The 24,119-nt window shown below is 37.7% G+C and overlaps 1 long non-coding RNA gene across 1 annotated transcript; it reads left to right on the top strand.

Annotated features, from left to right (window-relative positions):
* Positions 44-322, top strand: LOC107648227. The gene is made up of 2 exons (XR_001621801.2): positions 44-184; positions 274-322. It is a non-coding gene; the product is annotated as an uncharacterized LOC107648227 (long non-coding RNA).

Raw genomic sequence — 24,119 nt, 5'->3', positions numbered from 1 at the left:
TGTGAAATCTGAAACATAATTTATGAAATCTGAAACATAGCCGAAGGAAGATTTTTCTTCCTGATTTAGGATTAGAAATAGGTGGTGATATGAACCTAGCTGCTGGCATTCAGGTGGCACAATAGGCTCTTAAGCATCGGCAAAATAAGAAGCAGCAGCAAAGGATTATTGTCTTTGCTGGAAGGTACAAAAAACTGTCCCTTTCTGAAATATTTAATTCATTTGTTTGTAGCTATTTTCTCATCTAATTATCTCATTTCATGGTTTCTAAAGTCCTGTCAAGCATGAGAAGAAAGTATTGGAGATGATTGGAAGAAAGTTATTTTTGTTATTTTATTTCTGTTTTGGAATTCAATATAAGGTTTGTCAATTCAATTCATCTTATTTTATTTCTGTTTCTTACTTTTTAATAAGGATTTCCATTTGATCCAGGACTTCTTTGATATACATGTGAGTTAAGGAAATTGTTTATTATCTGCTCGGCTTCTATCCAATTCTGTTATGTTTTCTTCCAATTCTGATTGGAGTTTGGGGCTTTGGACTCTTGTGCTTTTTCTTTTAATCCTTTCCCCAATTATTTACTAGCTCACCAAATGACATAACGAGAAATTTGTTGAATTCACGTCTTCTGCCTCTATTGGTATAACTAGAGAAATTTGTCACCGAATTCACGTATGTTCGGTAATAAAAAAAAAATCTGTATCTGTTGTTGATTTTTGGAAGGCAAGGGAAATTTTTCAGTTCATTGTTATTTTTGTTTTCAGTGTTATCTCAGCATCTAGCCTTTTGGTATCGCCAAGGTTAAGGTTCTTCTGAACACCCTAAAATTAAGCTCTGTTAATATGGTATCATACAATGGTTAATGTTGGTGTGATTACTTCTGTTATTTAGTTAAGAAGTTCTTCTGACTTTTTATGGTTCGCAGTTTACTTGATTCATGGTCTTTCTGACTTACTTGGCATTGAATTATGGTGGAGATTTGTGCATTTTGATTAATATCTATATTATTGTTCTTGTGGCTAGTTTGATGCTGCAAAGTTAAAGAAGCTTAGAGCAAACTTCAAGCAGAATGGTGGTACTGTGACTGCTGGCAATGCTTCTAGCATAAGGTCCGTCTCTTCCACCATGTCACTCCTCATACATGTCTCTTTGCTTATCTGTTATATGTGCTCTAAAATTTAGAGTGCATTCTTTATTCTTATGTGAATTCATGGGAATAGTTCCATGCATCATTGCAAGAAATTCGATTAGTTTTAATCATACCATTCTAGAAAACTGTGATATAGCAATCATAAGGTTGTGTAATCTATGCCTTTGTTGCAGAGAAGATGATTGAGATGTTGAGGGTGATTCATAATGAACTCATCAGAGAACATGTTAGTGTTCATGCTACCAAGGTTGTGTAATCTATGCCTTTGTTGCAGACTTTTCGGGATAAAGATGACAAGGTTGACGAATTGCTTACTTCACCAACTCCCATGTTAAGCAGCTCTCCAATCTCCAATTAAGCAGCTCTCATGTTACAAGATTTTCCTTCATATAAGAAATTATTGATCCTTATATTCTGGGTCTATCAATTTATTTCCATGTTCAATTTTTTTAGTGTATTTATTTATTTATTTTATCCTATGGCGTATTTAAAGCCCTTTCAGTTTTAATTATCTGAGGTGAATGCCCCTATATTCAGAGAAATATTTGTGTGCTTGCTCATATTTGTGTTTATTGCTAACTTTCAGTTTTAATTATAGTTGATGTATCAATTTGTTTGTGTTTTGAATTATATTGACTTGTTTGTTTATAATACTTTTCTTTTAATTTGATAATACGATGAATTTGTTTATTTTTTGAAATAATATAAATATTCAAATACAAAATAGATAAAAATTTGTATTAAATTTATATTTATTTTGTATGAAAACAAGTTTTTGCAATGAAAAAATCTAAAAAAAATTATATTTTAACTTACTGACAGATTTACAGACGGATTTTCTGTCTGTAATCAGAGTGTGAGATGATTTTCCAAAGTTAAAATTACAGACGGAAAATCCGTCTGTAATTACAGACGGAAAATCCGTCGGAAAGTTCGTCGCCTCCGAAAAATGAATGGAGAATTTACAGAGGGAAAATCCGTCGGTAACTGGTAAAAATCCGTCGGTAATTTTCCGACGGAAAAAAATCCGTCGGTAAATAATTTCCGACGGGGCTTTTACAGAGGGACAAAATCCGTCGGTAATTTTGTCGGTAACCAAAAATCTGTCTGTAATAAAGACTAAATCCGTCTGTAAATCTATCTGTATTAATTCATTTTCTAGTTCTGTATCAACCTGCAGTAAGGCCAGCTGACCTCTTCACCTTCCAAGGAGGATAACTTGAGCTGTAGAGCTAGGAATGATGCGCTCTCAATTGCATTCGAAAGTAGACATCCAGAGCTTTCCAATAATATATAATAGTATTGGGTGAACCTCAAGGATGGTCCTCAGAAGCTGGCGCTAAGTTTGGCCTCCAAACAGTGCCCATCGCGCTACGTTGTGTTAGTAAACGCTACGCTTTGAGCGCTAGACAGCACGACCATGCCTCCTTCAAAGGACCATAACTTGAGCTACAAATGTCTGATTGATACACTTCCAGTTGCGTTGGAAAGCTGACATTCAGAGCTTTCCAACAATATATAGCAATTTATATTTGGCATGAAATGGAAGCACAAATAAAAGGCATCTTTAAGGCCCAAAAATCAAGGGATGACATTCACAAATGAAGGAGCCAAGGCTCGAAGAGGGAGACCAAAGCAAAGCAAGGGGCGCTACGTTGAGTGAACTAACTGAGCGCTCAAGGGATAGCAAGCCAGCACTCAAACAAGGAGTGCTCCGTTAACTAGTTTCACTTTTTCGTGGCCCATCACAACGAAATTGGCACAAATGGGGCAACCAAGGCAAGCTTGGGGAGCTACGTTGGAAATTCCAACTGAGCGCTATGCATGGGCAAGGAGGAAGGTTCGAAGGGAGGCACACAAGGCACACAAGGCATGTAGTGCTACATTCACTAAATGAACTGAGCGCTCCACTGGGAATGACCTAAGCTCCACCCAACACACCCTGACTCCACTAGAGCTGCACCAAGCCACTCTAACCCATGCCATAAAGTGCCAATCCGGATCCATATTCATTCAAAGCCAAATCCAAATCAACCCATTTCATTGAAGCCCCAAAGCAAGCAAAGCCCATTGATATGATTCAAAGGCACAAGAACAAGCTAGATTAGGAATTTCATTTAATTTGTAATTTGATTTCATTTTCAATTTCATTTTTATTTTTTGTAGAGCCTATAAAAAGGCATCTGTTTCATTTTATTAGGGAGGCTGGCTCTGCTAGAGAGTAATAGGAGTAGAGTAAAATAGAGAATTCTCTTTGAAACACTTTTATTTTTCTGCATTTTTTCATTTCAAGTATTGAATTCAAATTGGCTTATGCAAGTTTCAAATTCCTTCTTCTGCAATTTCCTTTCTGTTTTGATCGAGAGAGCAATTGAGCTCTTGGCTTTCTTTCTGTTTTTGCTATTTGAAGAGAAATTGTTAATTTCTCTTTGAGATTTGAGAATTGGTCTAAGTCTTCTTGCTGGTTTACTTTTCTGCTACAATTTCCTTCTCTAAAATTTTTACTTTCTGTTTCTATTGCTCCCAATTTACTTTCCTGCACTTTTGTTCCTCTGCATTTTACATTTGAGCTACTGTGATCTGAATTTAATTTTCCTGCAGTTTAAATTTCCTATCACTTGTTCTCAAGATCTCTTTGATTGCTTGCTTCATTGCTTTCTTTAATTTCCAGCACCCAGACCCCTTTAAATTTCATGCAATTTACCTTTGTTGTCATTTAAGATTCTGCCAATTTACTTTTCTTGTTCTTTAAGATTCAGTCACTTTACTTCCTGCAATTTATAATTTCTGCAATTTACATTCTATTGCTTCAATTTCATCAAATTCACCAATGTTAGCTTGACTAAACTAATCACCCACTAAAGTTGCTTCATCCATCAATCCCTGTGAGATCGACCTCACTCTAAGTGAGTTATTACTACTTGATGCGACCCGGTACACTTGCCGGTGAGTTTTGTGTGGAATTCTGACTTCCACCCATCAAGTATGTGCATTGATTATAGAAAACTCAATGACACCACTAGGAAATATGACTTTTCTTTACCCTTCATTGACCAAATGCTAGAAAGACTAGCAGGTCATGCTTTTTATTTTTTCCTGGATGGATATTTCGGGTACAATCAAATAGCAGTAGATCCACAGGATCAAGAGAAGACAGCATTCACATACCCATCTGGCGTGTTCGCCTATAGACGAATGCCATTTGGCCTGTGCAATACACCTGCCACCTTTCAGAGATGCATGTTATCCATCTTTTCTGATATGGTAGAGAAATTCCTTGAAGTATTCATGGATGACTTCTCTGTTTATGGAGACTCATTTGACTCCTGTCTTAATCATCTGACCCTGGTCCTGAAAAGATACCAAGAAACAAACCTAGTTATAAACTGGAAGAAATGCCACTTCATGGTAACTGAAGGCATAGTTCTTGGGCATCGGATCTTAAATAAAGGGATACAGGTGGATCAAGATAAGGTGGAAGTGATAGAACGCTTGCCTCCACCAACTAGTGTTAAGGCAATCAGAAGCTTTCTAAGACATGCAGGATTCCACAGACGGTTCATAAAAGATTTTTCAAAAATCTCCAAACCCCTGTGTAATCTCCTAGCCACTGATGTTCCATTTGTCTTTGACTAAGAATGCCTGCATGCCTTTGAAACTCTGAAGGCCAAGCTTGTCACTGCTCCTATCATCTCTGCACCCAACTGGGACCTGCCATTTGAGCTAATGTATGATGCAAGTGATCATGCAATTGCCGTAGTCCTAGGTCAGAGACATGACAAGCTTCTGCATGTCATTTATTATGCTAGTCGCGTATTAAATGATGCGCAGAAAAACTACACTACTACAGAAAAGGAGCTACTTGCAGTGGTTTATGCCATTGACAAGTTTAAATCCTACCTAGTAGGATCTAAGGTCATTATTTATACTGACCATGCTGCTCTAAAGTATCTACTCACTAAGCAGGATTCTAAATCCAGACTTATAAGATAGATGTTACTCCTGTAAGAGTTTGATAGAGAAATTAGAGATAGAAAAGGAACAGAAAAGGGACAGAAAATCAGGTGACTGATCACTTATCCGGGATTGAGCTAGTAGTAGGGACTTCTTCTTCCTCTACTGACATATCCAAATCCTTTCCAGATGAGCAGCTCTATGCCATCCGAACAGTACCTTGGTTTGCAGACATTGCAAATTACAAGGCTATACGGTTCATTCCCAAGGAGTTTACCAAGCAGCAAGCCAGGAAACTCATGTATGATGTAAAATATTACATATAGGATGAGCCATATCTCTTTAAGAGATGCTCGGATGAAATAATCCGACGCTGTGTGTCTGAAGAAGAGGCACAGAGAATTCTATGGCATTACCATAGCTCTGACTATGGAGGACACTTTGGAGGTGAGCAGACAGCCACTAAGGTACTTCAAAGTGGCTTTTACTGGCCTACTCTCTTTAAAGATTCTAGAGAGTTCGTCCGTAACTGTGATAGTTGCAAGAGGGCTGGCAATCTTCCTCATGGTCAGAGAATGCCTCAGCAATGAATCTTAGAGATTGATTTGTTTGATGTCTGGGGCATAGATTTCATGGGACCCTTCCCGCCTTCATACTTAAACATCTACATCCTTGTGGCAGTAGATTATGTGTCTAAATGGGTTGAAGCAATAGCAACACCCACTAATGACCCTAGAGTGGTAATGAATTTCCTCCAAAAGAACATTTTTATTAGGTTTGGTGTCCCTAAGACACTAATCAGTGATGGAGGAACTCATTTCTGCAACAGACAACTGGATTCTATCTTAAGCCGATACGAAGTTTGCCATAAATTAGCAACACCACATCATCCTCAAACCAATGGACAAGCTGAGGTCTCAAATAGAGAACTAAAGCAAATTCTAGAGAGGACAGTAAGTGCCTCTAGAAAGGATTGGGCTAGAAAGCTTGATGATGCTCTATTGGCATACAGAACAACTTTCAAAACCACCATTGGAACTTTACCATATCAGCTAGTATATGGGAAGTCCTGTCATCTGCCAGTGGAACTAGAACACAAAGCCTATTGGGCTACAAGATTCCTCAACCTTGATGCTAAAGCAACAGGAGAGAAATGGATGCTCCAACTGAATGAGTTGGATGAATTCTGGTTAGATGCATTTGAAAATGCAAAAATCTATAAGGAGAAGGCAAAGAGGTGGCATGACAGGAAGCTAGCTTCCAAAGTCTTTGAACCATGACAGAAGGTCCTGCTCTTCAACTTAAAACTCAAACTGTTCCCTGGGAAACTCAAATTCTGTTGGACAGGACCATTTGTGATTACTAAGGTATCACCATACGGGCATATAGAGCTTCAAGGTAAAGAAACCAGGTTCACTGTCAATGGACAGAGGTTTAAGCATTACCTTGAAGGAGATATAGAGCCAGAAGGCTCAACACTATTACTAAGTTAAGTACAGTGAAGTCCAGATAAAGACATTAAAGAAGCGCTTGTTGGGAGGCAACCCAATAATCACTCATGCTTTATTGACTTTCTAGTTGTTTCCATTTTGATCAATTTTCTTTTTAATTAGTTTTTAATTATATTTTAAGTTATTTTTCATGTTAGTGATCCTGTACAGTGCTTAAACAGTGACAGAATGATGTGGAACAGCAAATAGTATACCCTAAAGTAAAGAGTTTTCTGGCATTTAAACGCTAGAAAGGGTAGGGTGTTGGGCGTTTAAATGCCCATAGAGGCAGCAGGCCTGGCGTTAAATGCCAGCCAGGAGGTCCTGGCTAGGCGTTTAACGCCCCACAGGGAGGACTACTCTGGCATTAAACGCCAGAATGCTAGCATTATGGGCGTTTAAACACCAGCATGGCAACAGGGAGGTAACTTCAATTTTTCAATCTTATCTTGATTCAACTCATCTTCATCCAATTTAATTTCAAAAATTCTTTAATTTTTAAATTAAATATTGTTCAAATATTTCATTTTCAATTTAATTTTAAAATTAAAATAATTTTTTCAAATTTCTTTCAAATCCTTTTCAAATTTTCATCTCTTTTACAACTTGCTTTCAAAATCTTTTCAAAATCCTTTCTTATCTTATTCATATCTTTTATTAACCTTTCAAATCCTTTTCATGTTCCATATCTTGTCTTTAATGTTTTTTCTATCTTCTTAAAATCTTATCTTATATTTTTTTAAATTTAACAACTTAATTTTTCATCTTTTTCAAAAGTCATTATCTTTTATTCATGCTTATTTTCGAAAATCCCTCCCCCGCTTCCTATATATATGTATGCTGCGCTTTTTCTCCCTCATGCACCACCTCTCATTTGAATTCCCTCTTCTATTTCTTCTTCTACTCTCTTTTCAAGTGTGCTTCCTTTCTTACCTTTTGCTCTAGGACGAGCAAATTTTTAAGTTTGGTGTGACAGGAACCCTGTTCTCTTATCAAGAATTCAATTCCATGCCTCCAAAAAGTAGCCAGACCGCCCCAAAGAACAGGAAAGAAGACAACTCAACAGTTGTTTTCAAACCTGTTCGATCCTTCACCAAGCAACATGAGGAACATTACCACAAGGTAACGAGTAAAAGGCCAGTAATCTCTGAAGTAGGATTCGACCTTGGAGAAGAAGAATACCCAGAGATCCAAGAGCAGATTCGAAGGAGAGGCTGGGAGATTCTATGTGATCCTGAGTTAAATGTTGGATACAACATGGTCCGGGAATTTTATGCTAATCTGTGGATGACAGATAAGCAAAAGTGATGAGCGGACATTTTATATGCTTTTTGACATCATTTTCATATAGCTTTTAGTAGTTTTTATTAATGTTTTATAGGTTTTAGTGTTAAAATCGCATTTTTGGATTCTACTATGAGTTTTTGTATTTTTGGACAATTTAAGGTATTTTTCGGCTGAAATTGAGGAGCTGGAGCAGAAGTCTGATTCAGAGACAGAGGAAGCATTGCAGATGCTGTCTAGATCTGACCTGCCTGAATTCGGAAGAGTTTTTCTGGAGCTACAGAGGTCCAGATGGAGCGCTCTCAATGGCTATAGAAATCTGACTTCCAGAGCTTTTCAAAAATATATAATAGTCCATAGTTTGCTTCGGATTAGAAGGCCCAAAACTAGCATCCAACGCCAGCCTCCTACCCCCTTCCAGGTGTCCAGTGCCCAAAGAGCAGAGCCCAGAGTCCAAAGGCCTAGAGGACCCCATAGCTGGCATTCCATGCCCAAGGAGCCTCATAGCACTTGGATCTCATCAAAGCTTAGCCCAAGCACCCAGTAAGTGGGCCCCAGAAGTTGATTTTAGCCCTAAATAGACTGTTTTACCTTAGTAGTCATTTGTTTAGTATTTAAGGGATTAGATTCATGTTATTCATACACTTTTACCACCATTCAGCATTATTTTTGTTTTTCCATTGTTTTTACCTCAGTATGAGTTTCTAAACCTCCTAGGTTGAGGAGAGGAGCCTTGTTGAGTTTTATGAATTAATAAAAGTATTACTGTTTCTCTTCGATCTGTGTTTGATCAATTCAAAGATGTTTATTCGTTCTTCATCAATATGGATGCATTGAACTGGCATAAGGTTATCACATTCTACATGGGTTCAAAGTACGTCTTTCATCGGACAATGATGAACCACCAGCTTTCATAAAAATAAAAAATATTTTATGTTTCTTGTTTGAGTCTAGTGTCTAGTTTTAAGTTTGGTGTCAATTGCATGCATCTAATTTTCAAAAATTACATGCATTATGTTCTTCATTAATCTTCAAGATGTTCTTGATGATTTCATTGCTCTGATCTTTAAATTCTCTTGTTTTGTGTGTTTTGTTGTTTCTCATATGCATTCTCAATTTGTTAGTGTCTCTTATATGAAAATTTTTAAGTTTGGTGTCCTGAATGCATTGTTTGTTTGATTTGAGTTTCCTAAGATTAGTTGTATTTTGATTGTTTCTCATCATTGAAAAATTCAAAAAAATTTTCAAAACTATGTCTTTTCAAGTCAATAATACAGAGAATTGAAGATTTAGAACATTCAGCAGAGGAATCAAACAGAAAAAGCTGGGCGTTCAAAACGCCCAATGAAGAAGGAAAACTGGCGTTTAAACGTCAGCCAGGGTACCTGGCTGGGCGTTAAACGCCCAAAAGGGTAGGATTTTGGGTGTTAAATGCCAGAATGGATGCCATTCTGGGCGTTTAACGCCATGAGGACACTAGAGGGAAGATTTTGTTTTTAATTCAAATATTTTTCAAATTTTCATAATTTTTCAAAATCAAATCTTTTTCAAATCATATCTCTTCAAAATCAATTTCTTTTCAATTTGTTTTATTATTATTATTTTCGAAAATCCTTGCTATAATTAATGATTTACTTCAAAATTTTCAAGTTGTTACTTGCCTATTAAGAAAGGATCAAATTTTAAATTTTAGAATCATATCTTTTAATTTCTTGTTACTCAAGTAATCAACTTTAATTTTAAAATTTTTTTTTAATTTAATTTTCAATCATATCTTCTCAATCATATCTTTTCAATCACATCTTTTTCAAAATTAATTTTCAATCATATCTTTTTAATTTCTAATTTCAAAATCTTTTTCAAAATCACTTAATTTCTTTCCCAATTTTTGTTTTCAAAAATCATCAATCAAATTTTCAAAATTTCTTTTAATTATTTCAAAATCTTTTACTTTAATTTCGAAAATTCTTCCCCTCTTCTCACATCCTTCTATTTAAGGGACTAACACTCCTCCTCAAGGTGCAATTCGAACTCTATCCTTCTTGATAAGTTCGAATTCTCTTGTATCTACCATCTCCTTCTATTCTTCTTTTCCACTGACACCTCAAGGAATCTCTATACTGTAACATAGAGGATTTCATACTTTCTTGTTCTCTTCTCTTTCATATGAGCAAGAGCAAAGACAAAGGCAACCATGTTAAAGCTGATCCTAAACATGAAAGGACCTTGAAGAGAAAGCTAAGAGAAGCTAAAGCACAACTCTCTCTAGAGGGCCTAACAGAGCTCTTCAAGGAGGAAGAAGCCATGGCAACCAAAAACAACAATGCCAATAATGCAAGGAAGGTGCTTGGTGACTTTACTGCACCTACTCCCGACTTCTATGGGAGAAGCATCTCAATCCCTGCCGTTGGAGCAAACAACTTTGAGCTTAAGCCTCAATTAGTTTCTCTAATACAACAGAATTGCAAGTTTCATGGACTTCCATTGGAAGATCCTCATCAATTCTTAGCTAAATTCTTGCAAATCTGTGACACTGTCAAGACCAATGGGGTTGATCCTGAGGTCTACAGACTTATGCTCTTCCCTTTTGCTGTAAGAGACAGAGCTAGGACATGGTTGGACTCACAACCTAAAGAAAGTCTAAACTCTTGGGAAAAGCTAGTTAATGCCTTCTTGGCAAAGTTCTTTCCACCTCAAAAATTGAGTAAGCTTAGAGTGGAAGTCCAAACCTTCAGACAGAAGGAAGGTGAATCCCTCTATGAAGCTTGGGAAAAATACAAGCAATAGATCAGAAGGTGCCCTTCTGACATGCTTTCAGAATGGAGTATCATAGGAATCTTCTATGATGGTCTGTCTGAACTGTCCAACATGTCATTGGACAGCTCTGCTGAAGGATCTCTTCATCTGAAGAAGACGCCTGCAGAAGCTCAGGAACTCATTGAGATGGTTGCAAATAACCAATTCATGTACACTTCTGAAAGGAATTCTGTGAATAATGGGACAACTCAAAAGAAAGGAGTTCTTGAGATTGATACTCTAAATGCCATATTGGCTCAGAATAAAATATTGACCTAACAAGTCAATATGATTTCTCAGAGTCTGTCTGGAATGCAAGCAGCAACAGGCAGTACTAAGGAAGCTTCCTCTGAAGAAGAAGCTTATGATCTTGAGATCCCAGCAATGGAAGAGGTGAATTACATGGGAGAACCCTATGGAAACACCTATAATCCTTCATGGAGAAATCATCCAAATCTCTCATGGAAGGATCAACAGAGACCTCAACAAGGTTTCAACAACAATAATGGTGGAAGAAATAGGTTTAGCAATAGCAAGCCTTTTCCATCATCTTCTCAGCAACAGACAGAGAATTCTAAGCAGAGCCACTATAACTTAGCAACCATTGTCTCTGATCTAATCAAAACCACTCAAAGTTTCATGACTGAAACAAGGTCCTCCATTAGAAATTTGGAGGCACAAGTGGGTCAGCTGAGTAAGAAAATTATTGAACTCCTTCCTAGTACTCTCCCAAGCAATACAGAAAAGAATCCAAAAAGAGAGTGCAAGGCCATAACCACAACCCACACGGCCGAACCTGTAGAGGAGGAAGAGGCAGTGATCTCCACTGAGAAAGACCTCACTGGACGTCCACTGGCCTCCATGGAGTTCCCTGATGAGGAACCATGGGAATCTGAGGCTCACACGAAGACCATAGAGATTCCATTGAATTTACTTCTGCCATTCATGAGCTCTGATGAGTATTCTTCCTCTGAAAAGGATGAAGATGTTACTGAAGAGCAAGTTGCTAAGTACCTTGGAGCAATCATGAAGCTAAATGCCAGGTTGTTTGCTAATGAGACTTGGGAGGATAAACCTCCATTGCTCATCAAAGAACTAGATGACTTGACTAGGCAGAAATTACCTCTGAAGAGACAAGACCCTGGAAAATTCTCAATCCCTTGTACCATAGGCACCATGACCTTTGAGAAGGCTCTGTGTGACCTAGCGTCAAGTATAAACCTCATGTCTCTCTTTGTAATGGAGAAGCTATGGATCATTGAGGTACAAGCTGCTAGAATCTCACTAGAGATGGCAGACAATTCAAAGAAATAGGCTTATGGACTTGTAGAGGATGTCTTGGTAAAGGTTGAAGGCCACTACATCCCTACTGACTTTATAATCCTAGAGAATGGGAAGTGTATGGATGAATCCATCATCCTTGGCAGACCCTTCCTAGCCACAGCAAAAGCTGTGATTGATGTTGACAGAGGAGAATTGATCATTCAAGTGAATAAAGACTCCCTTGTGTTTAAAGCTCAAGGATATCCCTCTGTAACTATGGAGAGAAAGCATGAAGAGCTTCTCTCAATACAGAGACAAAGAGAGCCCCACAGTCAAACTCTAAGTTTGGTGTTGGGAGGCCACAACCAAACTTTAAGTTTGGTGTTGAACCCCTGTAACAACCCTAGTTTTTGAAAATCAAATAATTAGTTATTGGTGATTTATTTTAAGAAAATTATTTTGCTAAAGGTGATTAAATTAATTAGAATTTTTATATAATCTTTATTAGATATTTGGTATGATTGAAATTATAATTTTGGTAATTGAAAAATAAGAAAGAATTGTATAATTTAATTTAAATAAATTCTATTTTAAATGAATTATGTTATTAATTTGAACTCCTAGAAATTATTTTATTAAAAATGATTAGATTGATATTTATAAATACTTTAAGTTTAAGTCAATTAATATTTATGTACAATTTTTATTATAATTAATTATTTTATAAATTGAAATTAAAGTTTCAGAGATAGAAAAATAATAGAGATTTGTATGATTTAATCTAGAAAATTGATATTTGGATTTAAATTGTACTTTATAAAATATAATTAACTTGTTCATTTTATAATGTAAATTAGAAATAATTGATTGAACTTAGCAATATATTGATAAATAATGTTCCTAAATATTTTTAATAGAGTATATTTGATTTTAAAATTATCCTACCCTCCAATTTTATCAAAATATCTATTCATATCTATCTATATTCTTTTATAAAATCCTAATTTCTAATCTTAATTCCCAAATCAAACTCAAAAACCCTAAATTCCTAAATTAAGAAACCCTAACCCTAATTTTTCCTTTTCCTCAGCTTCTGACCGCAGCCCCCACTCCCTTCCTAAACCTAACATAGAAACGGAATCAGACAGGGAGAAATAGGAAATCAGAGTGTGATCCAAGGAAGGAGAGGAGGGAGACATCATTGCCACGCAGCCACCGTTCAGTCGCCAGAGCCGCCGCTGGGGGTTCTTCACCGTCACCCTCGTCGCCATCCACGTGAGTTGCAGCGTTGCGAAGTTGATGACAAGTCATCTTAGCCTAGTTTCACTAGCCTTTTTCTATTGTTTTCAACTGAATTATGCACTTTCTTGAGCCATAAGCAAGTCAATTGGGTAGATTTTCATGCTTCCTTTGATTTAATCAACCATGTATGAATTAATGCAATTTCATGAGGTTTTATGCTAAAATTGTCACATATTATGAAAGAATGAATATCTCATGATTTTGAGCATAGCTTTGATGTGTTTGGTTGATTAATGATAGGTGAAGAAAGCTTGGAGAAAGGTTGAAGCAAGAAGGAATGGCTAGGAGGAAGAGAGGACAAAAAGTTTGAGCAAAAGTTTGCCTCAAACTTTAGCTCAAACTTTTGGATTAATTGAAAATGAACCAGGGAGCAAAAAGCTGGACCAAAAGTTAGCCTCAAAATTTTTGGCTAACTTTTGGGCAAAAAGTTGGAGCAAAAGTTAGCCTCAAACTTTTTGGCTAACTTTTGGGCAAAAAGCTGGAGCAAAAGTTAGCCTCAAACTTTTTGGCTAACTTTTGGCATCACAAATCAAGACCCTGGAGAGCAAAAGTTTGCGCCAACGTTAGCCCCTAACTTTTTGGCTAACGTTGGCGCATGAAAAACACACCCTGGAGAGCAAAAGTTTGCACCAACGTTAGCCCCTAACTTTTTGGCAAACGTTGGCGCATGAACAACACACCCTGGAGAGCAAAAGTTTGCGCCAACGTTAGCCTCTAACTTTTTGGCTAACGTTGGCGCCATGAGTATGCAAGGGGAGGCCAATGTTGGAACAAAAGTTTGACCCCTAACTTTTGCCCCAACGTTGGTATCAGCAAAGAAGGGTGGCTGATGTGAAAAGTTGGAGTAAAAGTTAGCCTCAAACTTTTACTCAAACTTTTACTCAAGCTTTCATGATTCCAAACCCGGTTCAATTCGGTTCTTCTCCAAACTCCAAGAGCAATCAACCAAGGCCTCTATCAACCCAAGTCCATCAAGAGCAAAGGCCCAATTGAAGGCTTGAAGACCATTTGAAGAAAGTGTATAAATAGCATAGGATTTAAGTTTCTAAGAGAGCTTCCTTTTTAGAATTTTCAATACTTGCAGTAGAGAGCTTTTCTTTTCGGTTTTGATTTGGTAGTTTGTAGAGAGCTCACTTTTACATTTTGGCATTGTTGTTCTAGAATTCAAGAGAATTGGGGAGGAGAATTGATCTCTCTTCTTCCTTGTTCTTGCTTGAGCACTCTTTACTTTTCTTGCTTCGGATCTTGGGTGGAGAATTGAAGGAATTCTGTTTCAATCTCATCCTGAGATCTCTCTGTTTAATTTTACTGCATAATTGAATTTCCATTTCTGTACTTGCTTTTTCATCTACTTTCTCTGCAATTTACATTTCCTTTGCAATTGCTCTTGTTGGATCTAGGAAGGCATTGAGATCTAGACTTGGTTATCTAGTCTCTTGGGTCCTGAGATCTGAATTATCATTTTACTTTCTCTGTTTAACGCTTTTTCATGTTCATTTACATTTCCGTTTTAGATCCGGTTCAATCCAAGCCATCTTCTACTCTTCTGTGTGTTGAATTTTACTTTTCCTTGTTTAATTTCTGCAAATCCAATTCCCAATTCCCTTTACAATTCAAGCCATTTACATTTCTTGCACTCTAAGATTCTGCAATTTACATTTCTTGCGTTCTAAGCTTCTGCTCTTTAATTTCTTGCTCTTTAAGATTCAGCACTTTAAATTTCAGTTCTCTTTAATTTCATGCAATTTAAATTCTGCAAATCACAAATCTCTCAACCAAATCTTGATTCGCTTTACTAAATCAACCACTAAACTAAAATTGCTCAATCCTTCAATCCCTGTGGGATGGACCTCACTCCCGTGAGTTATTATTACTTGATGCGACCCGGTGCACTTGCCGGTTAGTTTTGGGTGTTTTGGAGAAATTCGTTTTTCCACAAAAATATCCCATCAGAAGTCCAGCCACCGTGACCTCCGTGGAGCCCGCGTTGCTGTCGCCTCGGCTGTTCCCACCGCCGTTGGATCCGTCGCATGTGCCGTCATCCAAGGAGCCACCGTTGTCCTTGCTCGTTGTCTCCCTTAGAGCCGTCACCGTCGCTGGAGCCAGCCGCCTTCGTCGCCGTTCATTGTTGCCGTCGCCATCGCTGCCGGTCTGCCTTGGAGCCGCCGACGAGTAGAACGCGCAGAAGAGGAGTTCTCGTCACTGTTATGTACCCAGTCATCGCTGCTGCTTCCAATCCCGCCGTTGATGCTGTTGCCACTGCCACAACCATCCTTGAGCTGCTACATCGCTGGACATCATTGCTGGAGGATCGAATGGAAAGGCTCGCCAGTTCTGCTTTTGCTTCTGGGTTTCTGGAATCTGAGAAAATGCCACTATCACTGCTGTTTGTTGGGTTCAAGATCGCTGTTGCTGTTCTTGCTCTGTTCTACCTCTGCTTGTGATTTTCGTAGTTACCAGAGTCTCTGCTACCGTGGATACTACCATTGGAGTCGCTAGGAACCAATGTTGGAGCTGCCCTTGATAATTCTGATGCTGCTACGTAGGTTCTGAACTGTTGTGTCATTGCTAGAGGAAGGGAACTCATAGGAAAAACATCACCAAGGCTGCTGTTTTGTTTGATTCCGTTGTTAATGCGACACTGAGGTAGGGAATTTAACGTTTTTAATTTAGAATGCCTACAAAGTTATTGGATAAGTGCAAATGGCTAACAATGGTTAAGAATTTCTTAATTGACATGAATGATTTGAAATGCATTTGAAATTAGTTAGTTGTTGTGATTATTCTGAGCTGTGAATGAATTTAGATGCTGTTGTGAATAATGATTAATATAGTATAGTTTATTAAATTGAAATATGCCGAGTTAATTATTGAAAAGCTGTGGTATGGATAACTGATGAATTGAGGTTGGATTATTGCTGTGAATGTAATTGGTTTTGTTGTTATGAGAGACTAATTGATAGAAATAAGCTTGGTTTGAGGTTGTGAAACTTGGATTAAGCTTGATGATGTTTTAGTGTTTCAATAGGAGTATTGAATTCAGGTTATGGCTGTGAATGTTCTTGGGCATTGTTGTGAGTACTTAAAGCTGTAATTGATATTGGTTTTTCTGTTTTTGATGGAATTGTTGAAAAGTTCTGATTCTATGTGATTATATTGAATTAGTTGAGTTGTGTGGCTGTATTTTGGTTATTGAGAACAAGCATTTGCTGTAGATTTTAGTAATTTGATATGTCAAAATGGCTGTGGAATTGACTTGTGACTGGCTGGAATTGGTTTTGATGCTTGTTAATGTTGATTCGTGATTAATTAGGGTTATGCTTGAGAACTGTTAAAAGATTGAATCTTGATTATTAAATTGACTTTTTTATGAAATCTGAATTTAGAGATAAAATCAGTAACTCTAAAAAGTATAAGGATAACTTGTGATAATTGGAAACTATATGGAGCAGAATTTTTGGGTGAACAAATTATAAGAGAACTGGAATTATGTAAATAACACATACTTTGGGTATTTTGGTGTCAATATTGCTAAGATTTTGGTTAAGTTAGGTGATAATGTGTGTTGGGTATTTGGAAAGTGAAAAACTGTTAGTCCTTTGGTTAAAATAAAGGATGAATTGATGAAATAGAAGTTAATGATGGATTATGTGGAAATTAGTTATGAATTGATAAGAATGGAATTGGACTGATGGAGTATGTGAAAGTTGCGGATTATGGCTGAATTGCTAACTATTGCGGATTGTTAAATTTCTGATTGATTGAGAATTTGCTGTGATAATTATTGAGAAAGGTTTGATAAGATGTTGAGAAAGAGGAGACCCGTAAGGGTGGCTAAGTCCGAGTTTTAGGGGAGGTGCTGCCGAAATTTTATAAAATCTGAGATTTTATTTGAGAAGTTATTTTAGAAGATTTGAACTTGGAAAATTATATTATTTGGGTTTTATTTAGTTAAGAAAAGAATTATAATATTTTGAATTTGAATTACCAAGGAAGGGTTTATGTTTCGAACTTGAATTATTTAAGAAAGAAATTATGTTTTGAATTTGATTCAATATAGAAAGAGTTATGTTTTGGGCTTGAAATAAAGGATTACCTTTTTAGAAATTTGGTGAAATAATAATATTTGAATTTGAATAGTAAGAGAGATGATTTTTGAATCTTTGTTAAGTTGGTAAACTTGAGAAAGTTTTATTTGATTACTTCTAATGAAAGGTTATGTTTTGAAAAGTGTTTAATGAATTAAAAAAATAATAATAAATGATTTTCTTGAGTCTTTGATAGAGAACTAAAATGAAAGATAGTTTTAAAGTTGGCTTGACTCAAGATTGCCATAGCAGAGATTAGGAACTGAATTGATGATTGAGATTTTTATGAATGAATGGTAAAGAGAAATGGCTTGAGCCAAAATATTGCAAAAGTGAAAGATGTAAAGTTTGTATAGTATGATTGAACAGAGAAAGAAAGAGGTACTGCATAAGAATGTGAAAGTGATGATGAATGATGAGAATGATAATGAATGATGATAATGAGAATGATTATGTGATGATCTGCTGCGTAAAGGCAGTCAGATAGATGGTGGTACGACCACTGAGAGTGCTTTCCTGGGATACTTAGCTATAATGCTATACTGTAAGTTAGAGGACTCTTACAGAGGTATCGAGAACACACGACTAGCATATACTCCTGTAAGTCAAAGGACTCTTACAGTGAGAGTGTGTGTATGCTCCTGTAAGTCATAGGACTCTTACAGTGAGTGTGTTGGGCAGATATAAGTTAACTAGCTCCGCCATGCAAGTCAAAGGACTCTTGCAGTGGGTTGCTAGTGCCGCCCTGCAAGTCAAAGGACTCTTGCAGTGGTTTACCTCACAAGTCAAAGGACTCTTGCGAGGGGCATTGCCAACAGGGAAGCCTTACCTAGTTAAAGGACTCCGGGTAACGTCGGGAGCGGGTATGTAACTGACAAATGAGCTCATTACCTGCACTAGGGCTAGCCATGCATCATCCTTGTGTGTGCATTTGCATTTGATTGGGCTTGCTCGTTGTACTTCCCTGTGATTGTGCTGTTTGCCTTGCTATGACTTGTTTGTATGTTGAATTGAATCTCTTGTTAGTGCTATTGGTTAATGAATATATGAAGGTGATTGAGAATTGACGTTTTGATTGAGAAGTAATTATGTGACTGATAGATGGTTAATGTGACTAGTTTCGTATTTAGAATTTGTTTTGAGTTTAGAGATTTTTGAAGGAGGTAGTTAATTAGCTAAAGTAAAACCAAAAGTATTTTCAAAAAGTTTTGATAAAAATATAGTTTCCTTGAGTATGTTAATTATTTGCATATTAATCATTACTTTTACGGCATTCCCATTCCCTACTGAAAACGTGTGGTTTGTTCTCACCACAAAATCTTCCACCCTTTCAGTGACACAGGTTCGAAGACTCAGTTTGAAGCTGCGGACGATTGTTGGACTATATTTATGAGTTAAGTGTATGAGTTAATTTGCTTTCATAGAGTTCCCTCGCCCTTATTGCTTAAGATTTTTATTTTATACAGAGGGATAGGATTTGTATCTGAGTTTTATTTGAAATCTTTTGTATGACAGATATTATTACTAATAATTATGTGATTATTATTACTTGGTGATGTTTGCTATATGATTTTAAATAATAAAAACAAAATTTTTCTGGAATTTTCTATAAAACTAAAACGCGATATTGAACTAAAGGCTCAATAGTAAATAGTTAATAAAGGAAAGCAGGTTGGTAATGCCTTACTTTCGGTACGATCATGACGTACTGGAAGTTGGGTCGTTAAAACCCCCACATTCAAACTCTAAGTTTGGTGTTGGGAGGTTCCAACATTGCTCTGAACATCTGTGAGGCTCCATGAGAGCCACTGTCAAGCTATTGATATTAAAGAAGCGCTTGTTGGGAGGCAACCCAATCTTTAATTATTTTTGTTAAATTTCTGTTTTCTTTTGTTATTTTATGTTTTCTGTAGGTTGATAATCATGTGAAGTCACAAAAACAATTGAAAAAGCAAAAACAGAAGGAAAAATAGTATTAAAAACAGAACACCCTAGAGGAGAAACTTACTGGCGTTTAAATGCTAGTAAGGGTAGTAGAATGGACGTTAAACGCCCAGTCTGGCACCATTCTGGGCGTTTAACGCCAGAAATGGGCACCAGACTGGCGTTTAACACCAGAAAAGGGCAAGAAGCTGGCGTTAAACGCCAGAAATGGGCAGCAGCTTGGCGTTTAATGCCAGGATTGGTAGAAAGGGGCGTTTTTGCACGCCACTTGGTGCAGGGATGAGATATCCTTGACACCTCAGGATCTGTGGACCCCACAGGATCCCCACCTATCTCATCTCTCTCTCTCTTCTTCATCAATTCACCAATCACCTCAATACCTCTTCCCCAAAAACCCCTCACCTATCAAATCCTACCCTATCAAATCCTACCAATCCACATCCATCCATCATAAAACCCCACCTACCTCACCATTCAAATTCAAACCACTTTCCCTCACAAACCCACCCATAATGGCCAAACCATACCCCCCCTCTCCACTCCTATATAAACCCATCTTCACTCCTTCATTTTCACACAACCTAAACACTACTTCTCCCCCTTGGCCGAAACACAAAGCCCCCTCCATCCCCTCTATTTCTTCTTCTTCTACTCTCTTCTTTCTTCTTTTGCTCGAGGACGAGCAAACCCTCTAAGTTTGGTGTGGTAAAAGCTAAAGCTTTTTGTTTTTTCAAAACCATTTATGGCACCAAAGGCCGGAGAAATCTCTAGAAAGTGGAAAGGGAAGGCAAAAGCTTCCACCTTCGAGTCATGGGAGATGGAGAGATTCCTCTCAAGGGTGGATCAAGACCACTTCTGTGAAGTTGTGGCCAAGAAGAAGGTGATCCCCGAGGTCCCTTTCAAGCTCAAAAAGGGTGAATATCCGGAGATCCGACATGAGATCCGAAGAAGAGGTTGGGAAGTTCTCACTAATCCCATTCAACAAGTCGGGATCTTAATGGTTCAAGAGTTCTATGCCAATGCATGGATCACCAAGAACCATGATCAAAGTATGAACCTGTACCCTAAGAATTGGCTTACAATGGTTCGGGGGAAATACTTAGATTTTAGTCCGGAAAATGTAAGGTTGGCATTCAACTTGCCCATGATGCAAGGAGATGCACACCCATACACTAGAAGGGTCATGTTTGATCAAAGGTTGGACCAAGTCCTCATGGACATCTGTGAAGAGGGCGCCTAATGGAAGAGAGATTCAAGAGGGAAGCCAGTTCAACTAAGAAGGCATGACCTCAAGCCCGTGGCTAGGGGATGGTTGGAGTTCATCCAACGCTCGATCATTCCCACTAGCAACCGGTCTGAAGTTACTATAGACCGGGCTATCATGATTTATAGCATCATGATTAGAGAGAAAGTAGAAGTTCATGAGGTTATATCCCAAGAACTCTACAAGGTGGCGGACAAGTCCTCTACTTTGGCAAGGTTTGCCTTCCCTTATCTCATTTGTCACCTTTGCAATTCGGTTGGAATTGACATAGAGGGAGACATTCTCATTGATGAGGATAAGCCCATAACTAAGAAAAGGATGGAGCAAATAAGAGAACCTCACCAAGAGCATGAGGAATTTCCTCATCATTAAATCCCTGAGATGCCTCAAGGGATGCAATTTCCTCCACAAAACTATTGGGAGCAAATCAACACCTCCTTGGGAGAATTAAGTTCCAAAATGGGACAACTAAGGGTGGAGCACCAAGAGCATTCCATCCTCCTCCATGAAATTAGAGAAGACCAAAGAACCATGAGAGAGGAGCAACAAAGGCAAGGAAGAGACATTGAGGAGCTCAAGCACTCCATAAGATCTTCAAGAGGAAGAACTAGCCGCCATCACTAAGGTGGACCCGTTCTTTAATTTCCTTGTTCTTTATTTATCTGTTTTTTGAAAATTATGCTTTATGTTTATCTATGTCTGCGTCTTTATTACATGATCATTAGTGTCTTAGTGTCTATGCCTTGAAGCTATGAAAATGAATCCATCACCTTTCTTAAATGAAAAATGTTTTTAATTGAAAAAGAAAAAGAAGTACATGAATTTCAAATTTTAAAACAGTTTAATTATTTTGATGTGGTGGCAATACTATTGTTTTTCTGAATGAATGCTTGAACAGCGCATATTTTTGATATTGTTGTTTATGAATGTTAAAATTGTTGGCTCTTGAAAGAATGATAGGAAAAGGAGAAATGTTATTTGATAATCTGAAAAATCATAAAATTGGTTCTTGAAGCAAGAAAAAGCAGTGAAAAGCTTGCAGAAAAAATACAGATATGCCAAAAAAATGCGAAAAAAAAGAAGAAAAAAAAGAGAAAGAAAAAGCAAGCAGAAAAAGCCAATAGCCCTTTAAACCAAAAGGCAAGGGTAAAAAGAAGAGAATATACTATGAATTCCAAAATATCAATGAAACTTAGCTCCAATCAGATGAGCGGGACTTGTAGCTTTTTGCCTCTTGAATAGTTTTAGCATCATACTTTATCCATTGAAGTTTAGAATGATTGGTATCTATAGGAACTTAGAATTCAGATAGTGTTATTGATTCTCCTAGTTCAGTATGTTGATTCTTGAACACAGCTACTTTATGAGTCTTGGCCGTGGCCCTAAGCACTTTGTTTTCCAGTATTACCACTGGATACATAAATGCCACAGACACATAACTGGGTGAACCTTTTCAGATTGTGACTCAGCTTTGCTAGAGTCCCCAATTAGAGGTGTCCAGGGTTCTTAAACACACTCTTCTTTTTGCTTTGGACCTTGACTTTAACCGCTCAGACTCAAGTTTTTACTTGACACCTTCACGCCACAAGCACATGGTTAGGGACAGCTTGGTTTAGCCGCTTAGGCCAGGATTTATTCCTTTAGACCCTCCTATCCACTGATGCTCAAAGCCTTGGATCCTTTTTACCCTTGCCTTTTGGTTTTAAGGGCTATTGGCTTTTTCTGCTTGCTTTTTCTTTTTCTTTTTCTCTTCTTTTTTTTCGCCATTTTCTTTTTTCTCTCTTTTTTTCTGTAAGATTTTGTATTCACTGCTTTTTCTTGCTTCAAGAATCATTTTTATGATTTTTCAGATTATCAAATAACATGTCTCCTTTTTCATCATTCTTTCAAGAGCCAACATATTTAACATTTATAAACAACAATTTCAAAAGACATATGCACTGTTCAAGCATTCAATCAGAAAACAAAAAGTATTGTCACCCCATCAAAATAAATAAACTAGTTTTAAGGATGAATTCAAAACCATGTACTTCTTGTTCTTTTGTAATTAAAGCATTTTTCATTTAAGAAAGGTGATGGATTCATAGGACATTCAAAGCTTTAAGACATTGACGCTTAAACACTAGTGATCATGTAATAAGACACAAACATAAATAAACATAAAGCATAATAAATGAAAAACAGTAAAATAAATAGACAAGGAGATTAAGGAATGAGTCCACCTTAGTGAGGGTGGCGTCTTCCTCTTCTTGAAGAACCAATGGTGCTTTTGAGCTCCTCTATGTCTCTTCCTTGCCTTTGTTGCTCCTCCCTCATAGCTCTTTGATCTTCTCTAATCTCATGAAGGATGATGGAGTGCTCTTGATACTCCACCCTTAGTTGTCCCATGTTGGAACTTAATTCTCTTAGGGAGGTGTTGATTTTCTCCCAATAGTTTTGTGGAGGAAGGTGCATCCCTTGAGGCATCTCAGGGATTTCATGGTGGGGAATTTCCTCATGCTCTTGTTGAGGTCCATGATCTCTTATTTGCTCCATCCTTTTCTTAGTGATGGGCTTGTCCTCTTCAATGAGGATGTCTCCCTCTATGTCAATTCCAGCCGAATTGCAGAGGTGGCATATGAGGTGGGGAAAGGTTAACCTTGCCCAAGTGGAGGACTTGTCAGCCACCTTGTAAAGTTCTTGAGGTATAATCTCATGAACTTCCACCTCCTCTCCAATCATGATACTATGGATCATGATGGCCCGGGCTAGAGTAACTTCAGACCGGTTACTAGTAGGAATGATTGAGCGTTGAATGAACTCTAGCCATCCCCTAGCCACTGGTTTGAGGTCATGCCTTCTTAATTGAACCGGCTTGCCTCTTGAGTTAATTTTCCATTGAGCTCCTTCTTCACATATGTCTATGAGGACTTGGTCCAACCTTTGATCAAAGTTGACCCTTCTTCTGTAGGGGCGTGCGTTCTCTTCCATCATTGGCAAGTTGAACGCTAGCCTTACATTTTCCGGACTGAAGTCTAAGTATTTCCCCCGAACCATGGTGAGCCAATGCTTTGGATTCGGTTTCACACTTTGATCATGATTTCTAGTGATCCATGCGTTTGCATAGAACTCTTGGACCATTAAGATCCCGACTTGTTGAATGGGGTTGGTGAGAACTTCCCAACCTCTTCTTCGGATCTCATGTCGGATCTCCAGATACTCATTCTTTTTGAGCTTGAAAGGAACCTCAGGGATCACTTTCTTCTTAGCCACAACTTCATAGAAGTGGTCTTGATAGACCTTTGAGATGAATCTCTCCATCTCCCATGACTCAGAGGTGGAAGCAATTGCCTTCCCTTTCCTCTTTCTAGAGGTTTCTCTAGCCTTAGGTGCCATAAATGGTTATGAAAAAGCAAAAAGCTATGCTTTTACCACACCAAACTTAAAATGTTTGCTTGTCCCCGAGAAAAAGAAGAAAGAAAGAAGGAGAAGAAGAAAAAGAATAGAGGAGATGGAGGGAGAAGGTGTATTCGGCCAAGGGTAAGAAGAGAGGGTTGTGTTGTGTGAAAATGAAGAAGGAAAGAGGGGTTTATATAGGGGTGGGA

This window comes from Arachis ipaensis, chromosome B06, assembly GCF_000816755.2.
Source record: "Arachis ipaensis cultivar K30076 chromosome B06, Araip1.1, whole genome shotgun sequence".
Classification (NCBI taxonomy): domain Eukaryota; kingdom Viridiplantae; phylum Streptophyta; class Magnoliopsida; order Fabales; family Fabaceae; genus Arachis; species Arachis ipaensis.
The sequence above is the reverse complement of the archived record's forward strand: the minus strand, read 5'-3'. Positions and strand labels throughout refer to the sequence as shown.